We start from the raw sequence: 26,468 nt of genomic DNA, 5'->3' as shown, positions 1-26,468 counted from the left end.
TCCACACTTAATTTGGAAGCATACAGGCTTTCAAAATAGAGAAAAAATGTCTCCAAAATTTCAAATTAGAAAACTATAAGGACTCCATGTGCGCCATACAATTCTCCTTTAGGTGCCGAAATATGACATGGAGTGTGGTTCGACATTATCTTTAGGCCAACCGTAGGATTTAATATTATCAGATTCCATATGGAAACATGGGCCTAATGTGATATTGGAGACATATGGTGGTATAGCAAGGCCCCTTGAAATTTTATAGGCGCTCTATTATGGTTTTGTACAACATGTATATAAGGCTTAGCACACACTTGGTTAACTAATTTTGATGTTCCTGATTGAAGTGAACATGTCAATACACTTTCAACAAACATATAACAGAAAATTGCCTGAAAGTGAAAAAGTGGACAATGCCTCTAAGTAACTTGTTCCAACTATAGCAAGTCTCATAATTTAATGGAAATGTGTCATTTTAGGCATGTAAAATGCCTGAAAATGTATTTAAAATGGAGACTTCCCTTATGTCTTTCCATACAAGTGACTGCACCAGCTACAACTCAGTCACTAGCAGAAATCCTATTTCTCAAAATAAAGGGTGTTTTAATGCAGAGATGCATGCCAATCATTATCACTCAGTGGTAATAAATAACAGTTTGCAGCCAGACAAAATAATAGTTTAGTGTGTGAAATCTCTCCAAAATGGAGTTTTAGAAGAAATCCATCCCCAACAGAGCCAGGTCAGCAATCTAATCTTTTTAAATAAATGAGATCTTCTATCCAGGTTAGTCAACTCCCTACTTGCGATTGTCTCTTGTAAACACCAAGAGCGGGTTTGTTTGGAGCACAGGTGTGATCAAATGTTGCAATTAGATGCCATTATCATTTTGTTTTTGAAAAGGGAAATGTTTGGAAGCAGCGTGGTACTCTGTCATTTCTGATATCTGAAAATCTGTTTCCTTGCTGTGCTTCACAGGATGTCCTTCACCGGCAAGGACATGATGTTCACATAAATACTAGAAAGTTCACATTATAGATAAGTAGAACTCTCAAGGCTGTACTAACAAACAATAGCAGTATTAAAGCCTTATATTTCCTATATAAAATGGAATTATTGTGTATTACCGTATGGAAATCTACCAGGGTATAATACAAATAGATTCTATCTACAATTATAAGAAAAGCAGGAAAGTAACTGTTTGAAAGGCAAATGACTCATTGATAGGGTTAAGAACAGCTTTTATATTTATACTTAACCTACCATGAACTGAAATTCACATGTTGTTTAGATCCATTGACATATAATACAGAAACTTTCTATAACCATGAAGTTATTGAACTCATCTGAAACAACTGAAATCCTTTTTTTCCATGCAATGCAGTCAGTGTAAACTTTATTGTTAGTGATTGATGGGATGAGAGGAACCAAAAAGCCCACCACTAAAAGACTAGGAAGTAAAGCCTTGCCTGCGTAGAATAGAACACACAGTTCTATTACAAATTCCAAAGCATTTGCCACATTTAGTGATAGTGGTCTATTCTGCACCAATAAAATTGTAGAGGGCAGTTGGAAAGTTTATTAAAAGATGCATGTCTCCTTAGAACTGCCTGAATTTATTTTTATAATTGCTACGAATTTCATACTTTTTTACCTTTAACTTTGTTAAGAGTCTAAGGGAACTTTCATACAGGACAAAATATTCCATAATAGTGTTGTAGAATATGCCGTCCCAGGAATTCCGCACCAAAATACGCACTGCTAACTGCAGATTTTGATACAGAATTGCTGGTGGTGTCGTGGCCCAGAACACCAGCCTGGTCCCCTCCATAAATGTCATAAGTGTTTGTCCTATGAAGATGCACTGTGCAAAGCTTGCCTTGTCATATCTGTGTGTGTTGCACAGCTGCGGCGCTTGAGAGGTTAACTTGAATAAAATCATTGCCTACATGTAAATGTATCAGTCTGTCATGTCATATGGTGTGAGTGAAGGTATAAATAGGAGCGCTTGAGAGTGGGAAGAGAGTCCATCTTCAGGAGAGTTGTGTCTTCAGAGTGCTAGTTGCTAACCTAACACAGAGCCACATGGAAACACATTCAGCTTCCATGTAGGTGAAGATGGAGGAGAAGGAGAGATATCCCGTAGCGATTGGAATCTGAATGTGAGTAGAGTGAGTCCTAATACCATAAAAGAGAGCATCCTCCAGAAATTCTGTATATAGAGACCCACCATACAGGTACCAATTCAAGCCACAAGTTTTTCCTACATGGCCGTCCAAAATCAGGAGCACCGCATAGAGGTACGCTACTGAGTCACACCTATGCACCTGCTTTGCAAGGTGTTAATCCTTTAAGTAAATAATTTCTGCCAGAGTTTCTGTTGGAGTGACTTCTACCCCTTTCCTCCTCCGGACTGCTAACAGTCCATGAGAGGTACCTGTCAGATAATGCAGACTGTAGGACCGGTTCCATCCAGTATATCCTCCCTGATCTCTGAGCTCTGTTTTACTTGCACTTTGAAGAATTGTACCTGCACTACTGCAAATAATTGTTTTGCCAAAGTTATTTCAAGTAAAGTTATACTGGTAGCAAACCAGCTGGGCTGGTGGTTTAATGGCCAGGTGGCAACCCTACATGCCACCATATCTCGTTGGGCAGCAGCATCTCATAGAGCAACCATCTGTAAATATTTGTGCCTTTAAGCAGCTTAACAAAAAAGTTATAGCTTAAATAATCAAAATGGAATCCTATGCTTTACCCTTAAAGATAATATTATAGGATATTAGAAGAAAACATAACAAGGATATTGCACGTAGTACACAGACAAATTGGTTATGAGTTGGTTTAACTGTCGGTTTTCAGTAGCTGCAATATCATTATTTACTTCGCTATTAGGCCCAAGAGAGCAGAAGAATCTCACATTTCCTGTGTTTGTGTAATTACATCTTGTAACCTCCTATTTCAGAATGTCATGAGTAATATATAGAAATGAGCATATCACCTTGAAATATAGTGGTAAAAAAAATATTTCACATTGGAGGTATAAAAATGACTTGGAACCTCTTGTGTTTTAGGAACTTAGTATGAAATGTAGTTTTAATAAATGTAGTACCCCCAGGTCTTAGGACTTTAATATCTTTTAGTCATTTCAGGAACGTGTTTGTTTTCTGTGCATTGTGGTGTCAGGCTCTTCAGACATAAACATTCCCTCCTGTTCTCATTAATGGATATTCTGTGACATGCGAGAAGTGAATATTTGAAGTTATAAGCTTACAATGAATTGTGTGTGATGCCATTTGGTAGTAATGAAAGCTGCTCTCAACCACATTGTAAATGAAGAGATTCCTTCTACACAACGGGGCAGATTAAGAAGACAAATCATGCTGTCAACTCATTACACAGTTTCGGACTGGGGTGCCAAGGGCCCACCAGTAGAAGTGGTTCTGGGGGCTCATCCTACAGTCACATGCAAATGTTACTGATTTATTTTTTAGGCCTCATACACACGCACATAGTGCCAAACATCATTGGGCGCTGCACTAGGGATGCAATAGATCACGGGGAATGCTTTCTATTAGGGTGTTTTGGAACTTTAACAGCTGAGATTTCACTAGATATCCTTCATGGTTAGAGATAAATGGGACTGAGCGTTAGTACAAATAAATGTACATGGCTGTGGCTTGGGAAACAGTGAAGGCAGCCCTATCATGGTGGTGAGCATAGCTTTTATTAGCAACATTTTGAGCTACATATAATTTATCGATTGACGTTTAGTACAGTTTGGAGGGCAATGGAGAAAAAAGTAGTAAATAAAAAACGCTCACTGTTGCCCTCATCCATTCTCGCCTCGATTATTGCATCTCGCTGCTGATCGTCCTCCCCCGTGCCAGACTCTCCCCTCTCCAATCCATCCTGAATGTGGCAGCCAGGATCATCTTCCTGTCCAGCCGCTACTCAGATGCCTCTGCCCTGTGCCAGTCACTGCACTGGCTGCCCGTCAAATACAGAATTCAATTTAAATTCACCACCCTCATCCACAAAGCTCTCCATAGCACTGTGTCGCCCTACATTGCCTCCCTCATCTCAATCCACCACCCAGCAAAGGCCGTCCGCTCTGCGAAATCAGATTGAGTGCCACTTTAATTCAAACCTCTCATTCCCACCTCCAAGACTTCTCCAGAGCAACACCAGTCCTCTGGAACACGCTACCTAAAACTATCTGGGCAATCCCTGATACACAAAACTTCAGGCGTGCTCTAAAAATGCACCTCTTCAGGGAGCCATACTGTATCCCCTAAACCACACCCCACTATACACAGCCTGATAACATGCTCCCTGCCTCTGACTGCAACCCTGCTAGCCACCATCAACCGCCCCCCGCAGTCACAGCGATTCAGCCACCACATGGCTTATGTCTGACTATTGTCTATGTGTATAGCATTCCTCACTCTCCATCTCACCATACCGTGCACATCTCCAGCCCCTTTACCTTCTGTATCACCCCATTATCTATAGTATGTAAGCTTATTGGAACAGGACCCTCACCCCTACTGTTTCCATCAACTGATTACTATGTAACCGTGTTTTTTGTATTTTTCTACTTTTGTCTTTCTGTATTCTTCTGTGTTTGGTGCTATATAAATAAAGATTAATATTTTTAAAAAGTATTTTTTAACCTCATGTGCCAGGTGGTATAATAATACATTATCTCTGTTATCCTGTGCATCTGAGGTGTTAAACATCCGGGATCTAGTTGTCTCCAATCTCAGTGGAATGTTAACCCTTTCCAATCCACTGTCTGACATCTGAAGACATTATGATTTAAGGCTGTACAGCTCCGATGTTGGAAGATGTCCGTCGGGGTTCTCTTACTGTAGATTGCCAGTTTCTCTGCTGTCAGAGCCTATCCAACGTGTCACCTCATGCAGTACTGGCTTTAGCCAGCAGATAGCGCCATTGTATAATGGCAGGAAAAGAATAAACCCCCTAGGAAAACCAGGATACAAATTGGATTGGAAAGGGTTAACTGTATATTACAGCTGTTGCCACTATAAGGTACCTTTACAGGAGGTGATTATCACCTAAATTATCACTGGAAACAGCAAATTTGGGTGCTAATTGCACTGAGTGACAAATTGGTCACTTGTTCGAGTCCCTTGGTTTTTGTTCACCTAAAAACCGAGCAACTGTTGGGTCGTGTAAACAGGAGTCATTCACTTTTTGAGCGACTGGCTGTTTACTATGAATGGAGGCAGGCAGGCCGGAATGATACCTGGCCGCTTTGCTTTCATTCATAGAATGACTAACACTTCTTTTCTCCTCAAAGAGCCATGTCTGTGAACAAGAAGAGCACTGTGACTCCACTAATGCTGCAGCCAATCTGCCAGTAGCACTGTGCATCTCGGGTCTAGATGAGGGGGAATGGCAGGGGCAGATTAAAGTGACCACTTTTTTACTACTGCTCAGCAATGAATATAAATGATGTTTATATGGCACTTACTAATATATCTTTGTTTCTTTTGCACCATTCTGTGTTTTGTTGCAGCCACACTCCTTTCCCAATGAGCTCTAAGAGAGCAGCCTTTGGACAGGTATGTGAAGAAAACTTCACCATGCCTCCTCCAAGGTCATCCACGGCCTGAATTTTATGGATGGTAGGGACATGTAATTGGGGCAACATAATTGCAAAAACATACTGAACAGCAAAACAGGAGAAATAAAAGGTGTATTGGTGCCATATACATATCATTTACATTCATTGATGAGAAGCAGTACTAGAGATGTCAATCTATTTTAAAGCTACCATGGGTTCTGGCAGGACTATGAAACCAATGATTTTCAATGGTTTCATTCTAGTTAGCAATGTTTTCACTCTAACCTCGCATCGCAAAGAAGAATATGCAATATCGCCTATTGTTTTCAATGGGGCCGGCAGCAGCGCTGGCCCCATTGAAATCAATAGAAGATCGCAAAACAGGATAGGAATTCCCCCTGAGAGAGAAGAGAGAAGGGGGCTGAGCTACAGGGGATCTGTGACATATCTCCCCATATTTAGAGAGATAGGGGGCGGGGTTAGTGGGGTTCCCCAAGAGTGGGTGCGGGGCTTAAGAGGGGCGGGGCTAGATGGGGTTATTATAGTAATATCTCTCTAGTCAAATAATGGGGCGGGGCTAGCGGGTTTTGGAGAACCCTACTAGCCCCACCTTCTATATCTGCAAATATGGAAAGAATATGTTATAGATCCTCTGTAGCTCCGCACCCCCTCTTCTCTATCGGGGAGATTTCCTAGCCTGCTTCGCGATCTTTTATTGATTTCAATGGGGCTAGCGCTTTTGCTGCCGGCCCCATTGAAAACAATGGGCGATATCACACATTCCTCTTTGCGATGCGAGGTTAGAGTGCAGACATCGCTAATGAGATTGAAACCATTGAAAATCATTGGTTTCACTCACTCTCACATTGCAGGGAAGTTAGATCGCCAGTGGGTGTGAGCCCTTAAGGTTTAAAATAATCTGACACTATGAGAACAACCAAGCTTACTACATAAATACAGTACCAGAACTGAGCTAACTAAATAGATATGGTACCAGAACCACATTTACTACATAAATAAGAACCAAACTTACTATATAGCTATAGTACCACAATTGAGTTTAGTACACAGATATAGTAAAATAACTGAGCTTACTGCATAGATACAGCACCTGAATCAATCTTACTACATAGATGTTACCTTAACTAAGCTTACTACATAGATATGGCACCAGAGCAGTCTCCGTTTCACACATTAAACCATCCTTAGGTTCCATCTCAAAGTAATTTCTAGCATCTGAAATGTAGCCCTGAGATGGAAACAGCGTGTGTAAAAAAAACTGTGAATGTTAGGGACTATTCAAACAGTATTATTTATTGCGCTGTTGGATTGTGAAAGAAATCCAGAACGGAAATGAATGGAAGCCTTTACTGTTTTAGAAGGATTCCATTTGTTTCCGTTATATTTGGAGTATAGAGTAACACAGATGACTACCGTACTGTATACTCCAAATACAACAGAAACAAAGAAACCCTTGTAAGACAGACACCAAAGCGATGTCCATTTCACTACTGACAGTGAATGGTTCCGTTCGGGGGTTCCATCACAATGCTTTATTAAACAGTTGTGAAGAAATACCCTAATGTAATCCAACAGCGTAGTAAATAACGATGTGGGACGCTCCCTTACATACCCAACTAAGCGCTCTTACATGGACACAAAGTAAAAGTACCTTTACACCTGGCAATTACCACCGGATTAATCACTAGAAACAGCTAATTTTGGCGATAATCATCCTGTGTTCAGGCGGCCACCATCAGGGCACTGAGCAAGAAATCACTCAATTCTCGGAGTTGCTTGGTTTTTAGCTCACCTTAAAACCAAGCGACTCTTGGCCTGTGTAAACAGGCAGCCATTAATCTTTAAATGACTGTCTGAATAGAGGGGGCCAGCTGGAAGAGTTCGCCAGCCGCTCTGCCTCCATACTCTAAATGATTATCGCACCTGTGTGAAAGTGCAGGAGGGATCGGTGAGACGGCTTTCAGACACTCATGCGCCCATGTAAAGGTAACAACACTTATACTCACACCATGCTTTGAACATACAGCAGCAGCATGCTTTTACACATACAAATACACACAGGTGGACTTCTACATACATGCACACAGATATCACATTTTTACACATACACACAAATATGAATATGTGTACTTACTGTACATTCATATTCCCTTCAAGATACTAATTCCTTAATGGCTCTTCTGGCCCCTGACAACTTTTTAGAGCTGCTTGTCTGTTGTTTCTGCAACAGGTGAGAATGGAAGAAGTGGGATGCCAAGCGCTGCTGTGGATGCTCAGAAATGGGGGTTAGAGACAGGCCCCACTGGCCCAACCTGCAGCTACCAGGAAGCAGTTGTTAGAGCAGGTCACCAGGGACTTCATTGGCTCTCCGCTGGGCCAGTCTGAGCCTGTCACTACACACGTAGTTCCTAGTAATTAAAGCTATGTTCATATTGGGTTTTTGACCTCTATTTGACATACAGTATATCCTGGAAGAAGCTCCTTACATATATGTTAAAAAGTGGTTGTGGCTGATGCCTAAAAGTGGTATCCGTCACCCATAATGACATCCATTAAATGTATACATATAGCATGCTCAGCTCATGATCCCGCACCATACAAATCATGGGTAACACAGCTGACCTTCAAATTATCTTAAAAAAGGTAAATACTAATGCACGAGGAAGGAGCATTAGACAAAATTGGGTGATATGATCCCATGTAGCACTTATGATCTGATCAATAATGGCTGGTGTGACACTACACAGGTTTCAGTGCAGTTGTGTAGGCAACTGGTGCAATTGTTTTGATAAATCTGCACCATTTACTCCTAGTGCCCACAGCCGCGACGGGCACCGCAAGCAGAATTCCGCAGCGGAGTCCGTCATGGCGCCCCTCCAGAGACCCTATACTCACCACCGGAAGCATCATATGACACGCCCACAGCGCCACATGACGCGCCAGCCACGTCATATGACGCAGGCGTCGGTGGGCGGGGAAGCGTTTACACTTCAATGGAAGCTGTCCACCCGCGGCAAATAGAACATGCCGCAGGTAATTACGGGTGATTTCACGGGGTGGAATTCCGCACCGTGAGAATTGCGCTATTAGGTTCAATAGAACCAATAGCTGCAGGGCAACGCTGCAGATTTCCGCCCGTGGGAATTAGGCCTACTTCTCATTTGACCAATAAAATGCCAAGTACTTGTTGATATCAATCAAAGGCTGATATCATGAAAAGCTCAATACAATAAACAAAAGAATATTATACACAGTTGAGCACACAGGAGAATGTTTCTCTTCAAATGAAAGTGGACCACTAAAAACATCCAGGAAATGTATTTAATGAAAAAACTCTAATAAAAATATATATTGGACCTGCCAATATGGATGTATAATGTGATGTGTGCACACAGTTCTTCTGATGTGTCCCTCCCTAATATTTTTTTGGCTCAAGATATCCAAGATGAATGGCCTGAAATGACCAGCTCTGGAAAAAAAATGCTTTATGTGCCAGTGCTAGACTTGTGTTATTGTTTCCTGTTACAGGTATTAAAGAATGTTTTTTACCAGGTTAAAATTAACACTGTTTTCTATTGTGAGGTGTAGTGGCATCTAAGTCAGGGACAGATAAATGGAGAGGGAGAACCTAGCTCAGGTCTGAGTATGCAAGGAGCTCCTTGTACACACAGACAGGAATAAGTCATAGGGCATGCTGCCTATAAAACCTCCTTTAGGCTTTATTCACACGAGCGTATATCGGCCGCGTTTTCACAGCCGTCCGATATACGCTACCATCTGATGCATTGGATTCCAATGCATCAGATCAGACAGTGCGTATTCTCACAGCATAAAAGCGCTGGAACTATCTTTCTGGTTGGAATACGATGGCGGCTGCATAGACTCCTATGGGCCCCTATGGGCTCTTTCACACAGGAATCAGCATTTTTACATTCACCCATCTGCGATGAAAAAAAACACGTAAATGGGTGCACAAATCTATCGTTTGTGTGCTAAGCTCCTGCCCCCTCTCCTCCTCTTGCCGGCAACCAGCAATGAGAGGGGGCGGAACAGGGTGAGAGCTTAGAAACTAGCTCCGCCTCCTCCCCCTCCAATTACAAACAGCCAGCAAGGGGCGGAGAGGAGGAGAGAAGGTGGAGGGAGTTTAGCAGTCACACTGCTTAACTCCCTCCCACCTCCCTTCTTCGGCAGCTGTCATAGGCTCCTATAGGAGTCTATGCAGCCGCCAATGTATTCTGGCCAGAAAAATAGCTCCAGAACTATTTTTCCTGCACAGCGTAAAAGCGCCCGGCACTATATTGGCCGGCTGGGCGCTTTTACGCCGTGAGAATATGCCCATCTGAACTGATGCATTGGATGGATCAGATGGTAGTGCATATCGGCCGGCCGTGAAAATGGCAGCTGATATACGCTCATGTGAATAAAGCCTAAGACAGTGGCTGGAGAAGGAAGGTTGGAGGGAGTTTAGCAGCGTGACTGCTAAACTCCCTCTCCCTCTCTCCTCCTTTCTGCCCCCTGATGGCTGTGTGCAATGGGAGGGCAGGGATGAGGGTGGAGCCAGTTGCTAAGCTCCCACCCCCTCCATTGCTGACTGCCGAAAAGGGGCAGAGAGGGAGCAGGAGCTTAGTACACTAGCTCCTGGACTATCCAGCCCCCTACCCTTGCCGAGAGCTGGTGAGGGGGAGGTAAGGGGGAGACAGCTTAGCAGAGCTAAACTGTCTCCCCCCACCCAACGGCACTGCGGGCTCAAAATATATGTGCCGGGCCATCTGAACGGACGCGCAAACATTAGCTTTGTGCATACGTTAACACATTTTTACGGCACCAGCAAGTGAATGTAAAAACGCTGACGCCTTCGTGAAAGAGCCCTTATGGTGAGGAAAATTGAGATGATGATATCTCAGGAGTGATAGCTATTGGAAAAGACCACTTATATTACAATTAACCCTTTCCAATCCAATTTGTATCCTGGTTTCCCTTGGGGGGCTTACTCTTTTTCTGCCATTATACAATGGCGCTATCTGCTGGCTAGAGCCAGTACTGCATGAGCTGACACATTGGATAGGCTTCAACAGCAGAGAGGCTGGCAATATACAGTAAGAGAACCCCGACGGACGTCTTGCAACATTGGAGCTGCACAACCTTAAATCATAATGTCTTAAGACGTCAGACAGTGGATTGGAAAAGGCTAAACTTTTAATTGATAATTAAAAATAGCAGGTACAGAAACGTATTAAAAGGAGAATCAGGTATAATGCACTACAGAATTTAGAGGAACGTTTTTACCAACCTGTATTGGGTAAAGTGGCAAGTCATACAGGTTAACCATCACCCAATAATAGTTTTTTTCTATGTGTGGAAGAGAGAAGGTAGTCCCGAAGGGTTATATAATCACTTGGTCCTTACATAGAGCTGTGAAGTATACTATGCCATGAAACTTTGGACTTGTGTTTCTTGCTTCATCTGCTCCATAGGAGTTTGCATGCTCAGCTTCTAATAGTCCTATGGCTAGTCATGTAGCTTAATTTATACCTAACGTCAACAAAGTGGGTTAACTGCCCTGAAAAGAGTGACCCCAGTACTGAATCTGAAACCTGTCGCCTAGCTTTTGAATCCTTACATACTCAAACTCAAAATGCTCTTGAGTTTGAGCATGTAGGAATTGATAGGCTATGTGAAACTTTCAGAACACACTAGAGGTAATGAAGGTAATAGTTGATCCCTACTTTAGGGGTCTGTATTATTTGCAATGCTGTTTACTGACACAATATTTTATATTCTTGGCTTTGTTATAGCAGCCTTGTCGCATGTTGTAGAATAATTAAAAGAAAAATCTGTTTGCAATTTTTTTCTGGTGTGAAGTGAAGAGCTTGAAATTCTAATATTGTCTTTCATCAGCTTGAAATTACAAGAGCGTAACAAACGATTGTGCTGTGAAATAAAATTAAAACTGTTGTAATGCAAAAGCAGTCAGTATATAGAAGAAATGCAGTCGGTGCAGTTCTGCCACTTACTAATCAGAATGTTAAACATAATAGCCATTCTTTTCTTGAGGCAGTTAATTATGTTATGAATGCTCTTATCAGTGCATATTAAGAATACAATACACGACTTTCATACGCAGAACTGAATGCAATTACTACGATTACTGCAATCAGTATACGTTTACTGTAGCTATTATGTCTTGTCTTAGAACGCTCCAACCAGCTTAATGCTTGACAACATTTTAAGTTAGAATTCAGGAATATGTTCTTACAAATAACGGGAATTGAGATGTTCATATCAGTGATCCCTGGGACAAAGAAACCTGTCAACCCTAATAGTTTCTTATGTCACATATACTTTGGTACAATAATGCTGAGATGTTATACGGGATATCAGAAGAGTCAGTATGTGGAAGACTTGTATTTACAAGGTTCTACTGGAAGACACCATATTTACCAAATGACGTATAGAGTCTCATACGTACGTCTGTTAATGAATGCACTAAGGAAAAAAAGATTGTCTTTTGTATACAACTGCACAGTAAATGAAAAGCACAGTCGATATAGCCAAGCAAATATATATATCATGGCGATACTCTTTTTCATATGTTCGCCTTTCTTCAATGATGTCATCCAAAACAGCTAGTTTGTTTTAAATACGTTGCACTTCAATGTGGTTTTCCATAGAAACGTCAAAAGGGTTGTTGATCCAGGGATTATTCCAATTGCCAGATTGGAGCCAGGAAGGAATTTTTTTACCTAAGGGCTCTTTCACATGGGCTGCCTAAATCGCGTTTTAAAAACGCATGAAAGAGAGGCAGCCGCGACCAAATCCGGAATACTGTCAGCCGGGGAGAAAGAGTTTAGCTCTGATAAACTCCCACCCTCTCTCTGTTCCTTGCCAGCTGCTGGCAAAGGGAGTAGGCAGAAGCTTAGCAGAGCTAGTGTGCTAAACTCCCTCCCCTCCATCCCCAGCCTATGGGAGCTGTCAGCAAGGGGGGGGGGGGAACTTTAGCAACACGAGCTACTGCTAAACTCCCTCCCCCTTCCCTTTTCTAATGGTTCTCATGGGCTCCTATAGGAGTCTGAAAGGAACGGCCGGCATATTCCAGCAAAAGATAGGATAAGACCTATCTTTTCCGGCCAGCGTTAAAGTGGCCGAACGGAATGCGCTCCGTATGCGCTATCTTTTCCAGCCAGATTATTTTACACACCAGAAAATTGCCCATCTAAACAAATGCATTGGCATCCAATGCTTCAGATGGTCGCGATTTTCGGCCGCTGTGTTATTGCAACAAAATCGCCGCAATAAGACACTTGTGTGAAACTAGCTTCAATAGGGGAATTTGGCTTCTACCACAATGGTGTTTTTGCCATCCTCTGGATCAACATTGGGGGTAATAGACTGAACTGGATGGACATATGTCTTTTTTCGGCCGTACTATGTTCGGCCTATGTTACGATGTAAGTCCCAAACCATTCTGCTACATTTTCCAAAACATTTCTTAACTAGCCCCTCAAAAGAAGAATCACACAAAAATACTTGCTGTCCAAATGCACAGCATAACATACACAAATAGTGCAAGACCAATAGTGAAGTTTAGTGGCAACATCTATAGTGTATTTTACACTTTCTCTTTATTGCTTTTGTATACTAATTTTTTGGCTTGGTTTCTAACTAGAGATGAGCGAGCACCAAAATGCTCGGGTGCTCGTTACTCGAGACGAACTTTTCGCGATGCTTGAGGGTTCGTTTTGAATAACGAACAGTATTGAAGTCAATGGGCGACCCGAGCATTTTTGTATATCGCCGATGCTCGCTAAGGTTTTCATTTGTGAAAATCTGCAAAACCCAAGAAAGTGATGGAAACGACACAGCAACGGATAGGGCAGGCGAGGGGCTACATGTTGGGCTGCATCTCAAATTCACAGGTCCCACTATTAAGCTACAATAGCGGCAAGAGTGGCCCCCCCCCCCCTCCCAACAATTTTTACTTCTGAAAAGCCCTCATTAGCAATGGATACCTTAGCTAAGCACCACACTACCTCCAACAAAGCACAATCACTGCCTGCATGACACTCCGCTGCCACTTCTCCTGGGTAACATGCTGCCCAACCACCCCGCACGACCCAGTGTCCACAGCGCACACACCAAAGTGTCCCTGCCCAGCCTTCAGCTGCCCTCATGCCACACCACCCTCATGTCTATTTATAAGTGCGTCTGCCAGAGGAACCGCAGGCACACACTGCAGAGGGTTGGCACGGCAAGGCAGCGACCCTCTTTAAAAGGGGCGGGGCGATAGTCCACAATGCTGTACAGAAGCAATGAGAAATCCAATCCTGTGCCACCTCCATCTGGAGCTGCACACGTGGGCATAGCAATGGGGAACCTATGTGCCACACACTATTCATTCTGTCAAGGTGTCTGCATGCCCCAGTCAGACCGCGGTTTTTTATAAATAGTCACAGCCAGGTACAACTCCGCAATGGGAATTCCGTGTGCACCCACAGCATGGGTGGCTCCCTGGAACCCACCCGCTGTACATAAATGTATCCCATTGCAGTGCCCTGGACAGCAGAGCTAACGTCAGATGAAATGCAGGTGGGCTTCGGCCCACACTGCATGCCCCAGTCAGACTGGGGTTCTTTAGAAGTGGACACATGCAGTTACAACTCCCTGTGGACCCACAGCATGGGTGGCTCCCTGGAACCCACCGGCGGTACATAAAAATATCCCATTGCATTGCCCATCACAGCTGAGGTAATAATGTCATGTTTAATGCAGGTGGGCTTCGGCCCACACTGCATGCCCCAGTCAGACTGGGGTTCTTTAGAAGTGGAAACAGATGCATTTACAACTCCCTGTGGACCCACAGCATGGGTGGGTGCCAGGAACCCACCGGCGGTACATAAAAATATCCCATTGCATTGCCCATCACAGCTGAGGTAATAATGTCATGTTTAATGCAGGTGGGCTTCGGCCCACACTGCATGCCCCAGTCAGACTGGGGTTCTTTAGAAGTGGAAACAGATGCATTTACAACTCCCTGTGGACCCACAGCATGGGTGGCTCCCTGGAACCCACCGGCGGTACATAAAAATATCCCATTGCATTGCCCATCACAGCTGATGTTATGTCAGCTGTAATGCAGGTGGGCTAAAAATTTATTTGATTACACTATAGGCGAGGGCCCACAAAAATTGCTGTATCAACAGTACTAATGTACATCAGAAAAATTGCCCATGACCAACCAAGAGGGCAGGTGAAACCCATTAATCACTTTGGTTAATGTGGCTTAATTGGTAACTAGGCCTGGAGGCAGCCCAGTTAAAATAAAAATTGGTTGAGGTGAAAGTTTCAACGCTTTAATGAGCATTGAAACGTATAAAAATTGTTTAGAAAAATTATGACTGAGCCTTGTGGGCCTAAGAAAAATTGCCCGGTCGGCGTGACTATGTGAGGTTTCAGGAGGAGGAGGAGGAGGAGGAGGAATATTATACACAGATTGATGAAGCGAAAAGGTCCCCGTTTTTGATGGGGATATAGAACGATGCTTCCATCCGCGGGTGCAGCCTACATATTGCTTAGGTATCGCTGCTGTCCGCTGGTGGAGAAGAGAAGTCTGGGGAAATCCAGGCTTTGTTCATCTTGATGAGTGCTAGCCTGTCGGCACTGTCGGTTGACAGGCGGGTACGCTTATCTGTGATGATTCCCCCAGCCGCACTAAACACCCTCTCTGACAAGACGCTAGCCGCAGGACAAGCAAGCACCTCCAGGGCATACAGCGTGAGTTCAGGCCACGTGTCCAGCTTCGACACCCAGTAGTTGTAGGGGGCAGAGGCGTCACGGAGGACGGTCGTGCGATCGGCTACGTACTCCCTCACCATCCTTTTACAGTGCTCCCGCCGACTCAGCCGTGACTGGGGAGCGGTGACACAGTCTTGCTGGGGAGCCATAAAGCATTCAAGGGCCTTAAAGAGTGTTGCCCTGCCTGTGCTGTCCATGCTGCCTGATCTCCGCGCCTCCCCTGCTACCTGGCCCTTCGAACTGCGCCTTCAGCCACTAGCACTGTCGTATGGGAATTTTACCATCAGTTTGTCCGCCAGGGTCCTGTGGTATAGCAACACTCTCAAACCCCTTTCCTCTTCGGGTATGAGAGTGGAAAGGTTCTCCTTATACCGTGGGTCGAGCAGTGTGTACACCCAGTAATCCGTAGTGGCCAGAATGCGTGTAACACGAGGGTCACGAGAAAGGCATCCCAACATGAAGTCAGCCATGTGTGCCAGGGTACCTGTACGCAACACATGGCTGTCCTCACTAGGAAGATCACTTTCAGGATCCTCCTCCTCCTCCTCCTCAGGCCATACACGCTGAAAGGATGACAGGCCAGCAGCATGTGTACCCTCACCAGTGGGCCAAGCTGTCTCTTCCCCCTCCTCCTCATCTTCCTCCTCCTCCTCCTCACCGCGCTGAGATATAGACAGGAGGGTGCTCTGACTATCCAGCGACCTACTGTCTTCCCCCGGCTCTGTTTCCGAGTGCAAAGTGTCTGCCTTTATGCTTTGCAGGGAACTTCTCAAGAGGCATAGCAGAGGAATGGTGACGCTAATGATTGCAGCATCGCTGCTCACCACCTGGGTAGACTCCTCAAACTTTCCAAGGACCTGGCAGATGTCTGCCAACCAGGCCCACTCTTCTGAAAATAATTGAGGAGGCTGACTCCCACTGCGCCGCCCATGTTGGAGTTGGTATTCCACTATAGCTCTACGCTGCTCATAGAGCCTGGCCAACATGTGGAGCGTAGAGTTCCACCGTGTGGGCACGTCGCACAGCAGTCGGTGCACTGGCAGATTAAACCTATGTTGCAGGGTGCGCAGGGTGGCAGCGTCCGTGTGGGACTTGCGGAAATGTGCGCAGAGCCGGCGCACCTTTCCGAGCAGGTCTGACAAGCGTGGGTAGCTTTTCAGAAAGCGCTGAACCACCAAATTAAAGACGTGGGCCAGGCATGGCACGTGCGTGAGGCTGCCGAGCTGCAGAGCCACCACCAGGTTACGGCCGTTGTCACACACGACCATGCCCGGTTGGAGGCTCAGCGGCGCAAGCCAGCGGTCGGTCTGCTCTGTCAGACCCTGCAGCAGTTCGTGGGCCGTGTGCCTCTTATCTCCTAAGCTGAGTAGTTTCAGCACAGCCTGCTGACGCTTGCCCACCGCTGTGCTGCCACGCCGCGCGACACCGACTGCTGGCGACGTGCTGCTGCTAACACATCTTGATTGCGAGACAGAGGTTGCGTTGGAGGAGGAGGAGGAGGGTGGTTTAGTGGAGGAAGCATACACTGCCGCAGATACCACCACCGAGTTGTGGCCCGCAATTCTGGGGGTGGGTAGGACGTGAGCGGTCCCAGGCTCTGGCTCTGTCCCAGCCTCCACTAAATTCACCCAATGTGCCGTCAGGGAGATATAGTAGCCCTGCCCGCCTGTGCTTGTCCACGTGTCCGTTGTTAAGTGGACCTTGGCAGTAACCGCGTTGGTGAGGGCGCGTACAATGTTGCGGGAGACGTGGTCGTGCAGGGCTGGGACGGCACATCGGGAAAAGTAGTGGCGACTGGGAACTGAGTAGCGCGGGGCCGCCGCCTCCATCATACTTTTGAAGGACTCCGTTTCCACAACCCTATACGGCAGCATCTCCAGGCTGATAAATTTGGCTACGTGCACGTTTAACGCTTGAGCGTGCGGGTGCGTGGCAGCGTACTTGCGCTTGCGCTCCAACACTTGCGCTAGCGACGGCTGGACGCTGCGCTGACATACATTGCTGGATGGGGCCAAGGACAGCGGAGGTGAGGGTGTGGGTGCAGGCCAGGAGACGGTAGTGCCTGTGTCCTCAGAGCGGGCTTGGATCTCAGTCGCAGGTTGGGGCACAGGGGGAGAGGCAGCGGTGCAAACCGGAGGCGGTGAACGGCCTTCGTCCCACCTTGTGGGGTGCTTGGCCATCATATGTCTGCGCATGCTGGTGGTGGTGAGGCTGGTGGTGGTGGCTCCCCGGCTGATCTTGGCGCGACAAAGGTTGCACACCACTGTTCATCGGTCGTCTGCACTCTCAGTGAAAAACTGCCAGACCTTTGAGCACCTCGGCCTCTGCAGGGTGGCATGGCGCGAGGGGGCGCTTTGGGAAACAGTTGGTGGATTATTCGGTCTGGCCCTGCCTCTACCCCTGGCCACTGCACTGCCTCTTGCAACCTGCCCTGCTGCTGCCCTTGCCTCCCTCTCTGAAGACCTGTCCTCAGTAGGCGTAGCAAACCAGGTGGGGTCAGTCACCTCATTGTCCTGCTGCTCTTCCTCAGAATCCTCGGTGCGCTCCTCCCTCGGACTTAATGCCCTTACTACTACCTCACTGATAGACAACTGTGTCTCATCGTCATCGGCCTCCTCACCCACTGAAAGGTCTTGAGACAGTTGCCGGAAGTCCCCAGCCTCATCCCCCGGACCCCGGGAACTTTGCAATGGTTGGGCATCAGTCACGATAAACTCCTCTGGTGGGAGAGGAACCACTGCTGCCCAATCTGAGCAGGGGCCCGATAACAGTTCCTGGGAGTCTGCCCGCTCCTCAGAATGTCTCATTTTCATGGAGTGAGGAGGCTGGGAGGAAGGAGGAGCAGCAGCCAGAGGATTCTGAGTTGCAGCAGTGGACGGCGCAGAACTCTGGGTGGACGATAGGTTGCTGGAAGCACTTTCTGCCATCCACGACAGGACCTGCTCACACTGCTCATTTTCTAATAAAGGTCTACCGCGTGGACCCATTAAATGTGCTATGAATGTGGGGACGCCAGAAACGTGCCTCTCTCCCAATCCCGCAGCAGTCGGCTGCGATACACCTGGATCAGGGGCTCGGCCTGTGCCCACACCCGGACTAGGGTCTCCGCGTCCTCGGCCGCGCCCACGTCCTCTAGGCCTACCCCTACCCCTCAGCATGCTGTATTACCAGGAATGCAGAAACACAACGCTGTAATTAAATGTGCCGCTTATTGGCCTGTGGTTGGAGGCTGACTTCGCTTACAAAACCCCAGGAAATAATTTGGCGCACGCCTGCTGTAACACTTAGCTGGCTGCGTATTTATTTGGAGAACTACTACCCCCAGCAGACACGGACCCAGAACACTGAGCACAGTGACAGGCAGGCCAAATAGATTTTTTTCCAATATTTTTTGGAAAAGGACCACTGCGTATATTCAATCTATAATATATGTCTTCTGGCCCTGCCTACACAATTCTGTCCCTGATCTGTGTGTCACGGAACTGCAGTGTTGCACTGTTATTAACTGCAACAGACCGGTGATTTCAGAGCCAGGAAATAATTTGGCGCAAGCCTGCTGTAACACTTAGCTGGCTGCGTATTTATTTGGAGAACTACTACCCCCAGCAGACACGGACCCAGGACACTGAGCACAGTGACAGGCAGGCCAAATAGATTTTTTTCCAATATTTTTTTCAAAAGGACCACTGCGTATATTCAATCTATAATATATGTCTTCTGGCCCTGCCTACACACTTCTGTCCCTGTAGTATTACTGCAGGACGCAATGCTCTGCACGGCCGATATACCAAAAAAAAAAAAAAGTGCAACACTGCTAAAAGCAGCCTCCACACTACTGCACACGGTTAGATGTGGCCCTAAGAAGGACCGTTGGGGTTCTTGAAGCCTACAATAACTCCTAACGCTCTCCCTGCCTCCACACTTTTGTCCCTGGACTATTACTGCAGGGCGCAATGCTCTGCATGGCCGATATACCAAAAAAAAAAAAAAAGTGCAACACTGCTAACAGCACCCTCCACACTACTGCACACGGTTAGATGTGGCCCTAAGAAGGACCGTTGGGGTTCTTGAAGCCTACACTAACTCCTAACACTCTCCCTATAGCAGCTCCGGCACCAACAGCACTGTCCTCAGCTATCTCACAATGCATCTGAGGCGAGCCGCCGGAGGGGCCGATTTTTATACTCGGGTGACACCTGATCTCGCCAGCCACTCACTGCAGGGGGGTGGTATAGGGCTTGAACGTCGCAGGGGGAAGTTGTAATGCCTTCCCTGTCTTTCTATTGGCCAGAAAAGCGCGCTAACGTCTCAGAGATGAAAGTGAAAGTAACTCGAACATCGCGTGGTACTCGTCACGAGTAACGAGCATCTCGAACACGCTAATACTCGAACGAGTATCAAGCTCGGACGAACACGTTCGCTCATCTCTATTTCTTACATTTTTGTATGATTCTTCCTCATTATCTAGATCAACTGACTGCATTTGCACTTTCTTAGCACATATAGCATCTGAGATGTGATGTCTGGCTGCATTTCAATCATTTATTAGTTGCTTAACCACCTATTTACTCCATTTGGCCCTTGTGCTGTTTTTTTAACTTGTTTTTAACATCTTGATGAGTTAATCGTATTATTTTTTATGCCTGATATTGGTCTGGCACTATTTGCTTGTGTTGCTGAAATATTTATTTTTGTGAAAAACAAGACCAGTCTGCAATGGTAGTAGACTTGTGGGTGTTTGTATATGTGTTACTACACATCAGGGTTGCCAGAAATTCCTGGACAGTCTGTAAAAAGAGGATTTTTTTCCAATCTTCCTTAAAAAATAGAAGCATCCATGATTTTTTGAGGCTGCTGATACTTGAGCAGATTATTATGACTGTAATTATGATTTTACAGCTCACAATAAATGCTGGTAATGAGTTCATTTCAGTTTCTAACCTATAAAGACGTATCTCTTAGAATATTTATCGTTCATTATGGTTTTCCAATGTGTCTGTAAAAAATCTTGCTGTCCGTGATTTTATATGTCACCGGTGTGAGTGGTTGATCATCAGGATTTTGCACCTGCTACCTCCCCCATGGAGCATTTTCCTCCTGCATGCTGCTGGGAACTGGTCTATGTACCTGTCCTTGTACCTTTACATCAATAAGGCTAACTTCACATGGGTGAGGCCGTGATTCATGGCCTGATATTGCGCTCACCAACATCCGATTTTACTGCAAATTCTAAACATTTTTATATCAAAACCGCCTTGCATCACTTTGGGGAAATAGTGATACTGACAGCTGCAGCGGAGGATTGTAGAGTGTCTGATTGTTTTTAATGGGGAGATCTCGCATCGCACTCGTGTGCACCTAGCATGTGGTGTAATGTTGCCTCTGGTCCCATTGAATACAATAAACAATGCAAGGGCACAAAGATAGGGCATGCTGCAATTTTTTTTCCCACATCACATCACAGGAAAAAAATAGCTCATGTGTATGACCCTATTCAAAATATTTGTGCAAGATTTGTGCATCTCGTGGTCAATTTTCAGTGTTTTTTTTTACCATGATTTTCACATACGTTGTCCAAAAGACAGAAAGACTCAGGTTGACACCCCTACTACACCTTTTACTAGGATTTTATCAATGTAGTGATGGTGCACCCTACTTTCATGTTAATGTCCCCATGAAAGTCTCTTTAGATTACCTAATTTGTTAAATCCGGATAATGCACAATTTTTTCACAAATCCCGTATCTGTCAGTTAAGTGAATTACAGAGAATTTGCCATCAAGACATTCACAAAACACAGGAAAATGGCAGGGATTGTGTTTTCCAATGAAAAGCATGAATGTACAGTCCAAACAATTATCCAACACACCTGTCAGCACAATGCAGTTTCTATGGCATACCTGCCCTGTCATTGGATTGCTTTACCACTTGCCCTTGTGTCCTTTTGCTAATATCAGAAGTAATAGACAAACAAGGCTGCATTAATATCTATATTTCTACGTATTTAGATTCCAAACATAATTAAATACTGTTACATAATTTTCATGGTACGTGTTGGAAAATTCGTTATTCCTTCAGGGTATGAATTAATATGCTCCTGGGTTCAACATTTTGTGTTCCCAGTTTCAGATTCTGTCTGTTGCAAAGAGACAATCTGTGGAGAATACAGGAACACCTGAACATTGAGGTAGAAAGAGTAGCTTCATTAATATTTATATCAAGAAGACACTACTGTACATGTTGCATCTTAATAAATGTAGAAAAAAAAGGTTGGAGAAATTTCGAACAATAAGATTTTGGTTCAGGATGGTTCCTTGCTACATGACGTGACTTTACGACAAAATATATATTGTTTAGGCATGTTTACCATACAAACTGTGATTATCTCGCCTAATGTAAGTGATTCTAAAATTGCAGACTGCATACACTTACTTATTACACTTCTAGCATCAAATGTTGTACTAAACTTACCACAGCATGATGCAAACTGATTGATATCGGTAGCAACTAACTGACTTATTATACATTGAGGGGCTCAATGCAATAATGAAAGACCCCAACTAAAGCTAGATTTGAGAAATTTACAGTTATTAAAGGTTTTTTTTAATAAACATTCATGTCACTACATGTATCTCAGTGATTTTGTTTTTATTGTTGACACAATACATATGCAAATCTTGATTCAGAATGCAATCATAGATGGTGGCCAATGAAATCTCACAGAGGTTGGGATAGCCGTTCTTGCACTGAGCCCCTCAATTGTTTCTGTTACTGAAAACTAAAATATAATCAGCTTAACAAACAATGTCGGAGCCGATGGTCACTCTTACGATTCTAGCTTTTACTATACTGTCCTATAAAATGGACATTTCTTTGGCCATTTAAAAGTGATTTTTTTTTTATCAGTCCACAGTGCATTAATATTCTGGATACATTTGATCTCCTGTCGTCTATCAAGAGCATTACTCCCTGCTTTTGACTTCAAATACCTTTACAACAGAAGATCATGCTGGCTTTTGCTACATTGCTTGCTCACTTTAATGTCCTTAGGTGTGTGAAATGTTAACCCTCGGGATCCTTTTCACTGATAAATCATAGCACTGTTATCTTTGTTTCTTTTTTTCCCATATTTCATTATTTTACTTATTTTGATACTAACAGGCAATTTCTGCTGTTAAACTTATAAAAAAAAGTAACCCAACCCCAAATCTATTATTATGCTTCTTTCTACTAATAGCTTTGGTTTCTAGCATTTAAAGTGTCCACGAGATCTGGATACTTTCTATAAAATAGTAATATCTATTGACTTGCAGCCTAATTCTCTTTCAAGGTGCCAACTGTCATCATGTATGACCAATTTTTACAGTAACATCCTCTTAATTAACATAAGTGAATACTTACTGACTGAGGTGATAGAAAGCTGCATAAGTTAAGGCTGATTTACACGCAACGATTATTGCTCAAAATTCATATAAACGATGGCTTTTGAGCGATCATCCTTGTGTGTAAATGTGTGCCCATTACGTACTTACCGTGCATTCTTCGTCTATCACTGAGTTCAGCTCAGCATAAATGCCATTGTCCCTGATGAGGGGGACCACAATGTGTTTTCTCTGTAGGGAGCGCTGATAACACAGTTATTAGCCAGCAGCCCCAAGCAGAACAATGGACATGTATTTAAAGAACAGACCACCTGCTGTTCTGTAAATACATCTCCTGGCAGCTGATTAACATGCAAATGTTGTTAATTAGCTGCTAATGGATATTAGCAGCTAATTAACATCATTAGTACCTATTGCAAAATGATGGCTCAAAGTTGTCAGTTTTAGACCCCATACCTTCTAAATACAGACCCAGATAGAACTCCCTAAATAAATTCACACCCAAGACCCACTAAATTCAAACACAGACTACAACCCCTAAATAAATTCAGATTCCAGACACACTAAGTACAAATCCAGACCTCCTAAATAAATATAGACCCCAGTTCCCATATTCAGAACTTGTACTTGCACTTGGCTTACACTCTCGTCCTCCACCTCCATACTAGCCTTTTGCTTGAGGACCTTTATAAAGGTCCTTCTACAGGCTAAGGGTCCATTATACAATGAGGCTGTATTGTATTTTTTTTTTTTATGCAAATCATAGTAAAAGAAATATGAAAATATTGCTATGTGCTTTAAATCTTTCAGCCAGGGATCATTTGACAAAGCAGTGCTAGCATAATTTTTGCTGCAATTTGTGGCAAAAGGTGCGATAAAACCACATAATGGAATCTAGAAGGCAAAGTATGGCCATGTGAAAAGACCAGGAAGGAGAGGCAAGAGAGGCACACGCAGTGTCAATTCAAGTCCCCATTTCCCTGCCAGTCCAGCAGAAGGAGCAGGGAGGTACAGCAAGCAATGAAGTTGGAGGAGAAAGGTTCTGCCCCCTCAATGATGTGAGCAGTGAAACAGCTAACATGTTAACACGCAGAAGATTCAGCCCCAGTTAGGGGATAATTTGACCTAAACCTGTCCATCATCCTAAATGTTCAAGACCATCCTATGTGTCCTTCAGGGGCATATTAAATGTTACTGAGGGAGTTCAGCAGTGACACAGTTTCAGCAGACAGGAATAAGGAAATAGTGACTGGCAGCATTCAGCAATGTAGAAAAATACAAGATTTATTTCCCCATTACAAAAATTACGGCAACGTTTCGGTCGTAATAGACCTTCCTCAAGCCAATACATATCATACAAAGTGCACCATATATATAGGAAATGTGAACACCATTAACCAATGACATACAAACATGCACAGGAGTGTCTCATCACTGATTACCTCTCTCCACACGTCTCAGCTGTTATCCGGCGCATCGTTGATGATGTCATATGAGCCTCGTGTGGTGCAGAGTGTAAGTTCTCGCCTACGACCTGGAGGTTGCAAGTTCGATTCCCACATGAATCAGGTAGCCGGCTCAAGGTCGACCCAGCCCTCCATCCCTCCGAGGCAGGCAAAATGAGAACCCAGCCTGGTGGGGGGGTAACAAGCAATAACTACCCGAAAGCGCCGCGGAACAAGTTGGCGCCATACAAATACCATGATTTGATTTTTTTGATGTCATCTTTAGTTGACCTCCTCACACATTGGTGCGTCCATCTAAGTTGAACCGCACCCTCTGCGTATGTGCCGAGCTACAACTATCGCGAGAACACGCTCTAAGCCACAGTAGGGCACAGCGGCCATATCAGAAATGGGCAAACCGCACTAAAGGTGCGTCTGCGCATGCGCCGGTCGTCGGGCCCAGCGGCCACGTCAGAAATGGGCAAACCGCACTGATAGTGCGTCTGCGCATGCGCCGGTCATCTGTCATCACAGAGGCCGATACTCGGTCCCATCACCGCGCCACAACCTTACTTCCGCATTCCACCTATATATTATATTATCTACTCGGATACCTCCTCAGTGCATTGGTCACCCGTAGTGATGCAATGCAAAGTGTCAGGATCGCCGATCATGCGTTACCACAACTGACACTGACCGCATACCGCATAACCTGCAGCATCTACTGAGAGGACCCCGATGTATATATCTATTAATGTCACATATCAGATAGATAAATATGAGGATAAAGAGTAAGTAAATTCTTTCTCCATCATACCTATCACAGGGAGAATATATCTATCCAATATAATATAGATGACCTTTTATCATTACTGTGATGTTCTATATCTAATAAAAAAGGGGTATATCAACAACCTACTGGTATTATCAAGTGATGTCCCCATATTCATCTAGAAAGTCATCCCTTCCAGGTCTATTCACGTTGACGAAGGCTATCTTGTCTAATAATATACATTCTCACCCATAGAGTATGAATAGTCCAATGTTAACCCATTGTATAAACCAATAAAAAAGAACAGAACACCGACTGTTAACTGCCTAGTCAAATTGTGATTTTATTGATACTATACATCACTATGCATGAATCTATATTTTTTTTCCTTCAAGATGAAATAATGGACCGTCATATCTCAGACGTGTGGCGAGGGAACCAGCGAGAGACCAACAACCTGTGTAAACAAAACAAAAAGAATACAATTACACATATACCCATAAAAAATTCATTAATAAAACATATGTACAATTCATATACTGATGTGTGTAACAAGATTTACAAGAACGGCTGAAAAATGTACTCCTGATTAAGCCCTTTTGGGTGCATGGTGTCCAACTCGTATATCCATTTTAACTCACGCTTTTTTAATAAAAATTCTCTATCACCCCCCCGTGGAAGTACGGGGACATGATCAATGACCCTAAATTTGAACTGGCTGATGTTGTGTTTAGCCTCCAAAAAATGTCGCGATACAGGTAATTGTAGATTTTCCGTCCGAATTGTACTCTTGTGCTTCACCATACGTGATCTCACCTCCATAGTGGTTTCACCCACATACCCAAGGCCACATGGGCAGGTGATGAGGTAGATCACGTATGGTGAAGCACAAGTATATCTCCCCTGTATCCTGTACCTATTGCCCCTGAGAGGATGCCGAAATTCGTCACCCCTCACCAAATTGTTACAACAACTACAGGCAAGGCATGGGAAGTTCCCCTTTCTAGGGGGTTTAAAGAAACTCTGGACGGCTGATTTGTGTGAAGCAAAGTGTGAGTGGACCAGTTGGTCACCTATGTTTCTACCTCTTCTATATGCATTTATAGGCTTATTTTTAAATTCAGGTATTACAGCCCCATCTAATGTCAGCAGTGGCCAATGTTTTTTGATAATGTTACCAACGGTTCCACTAAGACTATTAAAGGTACTGACAAACGGAATCCTGTCCATTGTCTGTTTCTTTAATTTAGGTGTCAAAAGATCTTGTTGTGGTATTGCCCTAGCTCGTATGGCAGCTTTTGTGATGATTGGTGCAGGGTATCCCCTATCTAGGAACCTCCTACACATCTCATCCAATCTTAAATCAATGGTTTGATCGTGTGCTATTCTTCGCACTCGTAAAAGTTGACTCCATGGTAGTGAGTCCTTCATGGCGACCGGATGGTTGCTACTATAGAGCAATAAACTGTTCC

The 26,468-nt window shown here is 44.4% G+C and overlaps 1 protein-coding gene across 1 annotated transcript in view; it reads right to left on the bottom strand.

Moving 5' to 3' along the window:
* The window catches only part of TMEM132B (transmembrane protein 132B), a 593,064-nt gene that overhangs the window by 183,773 nt on the left and 382,823 nt on the right, over positions 1 to 26,468 (bottom strand). The gene's annotated exons all lie outside the window — the stretch shown is intronic.

The sequence above is a fragment of the Eleutherodactylus coqui genome, chromosome 5, assembly GCF_035609145.1.
Source record: "Eleutherodactylus coqui strain aEleCoq1 chromosome 5, aEleCoq1.hap1, whole genome shotgun sequence".
In the NCBI taxonomy this organism is placed as follows: Eukaryota; Metazoa; Chordata; class Amphibia; order Anura; family Eleutherodactylidae; genus Eleutherodactylus; species Eleutherodactylus coqui.
Note: the sequence above shows the minus strand (reverse complement) of the source record. Positions and strands in the feature narration are given on the sequence as shown.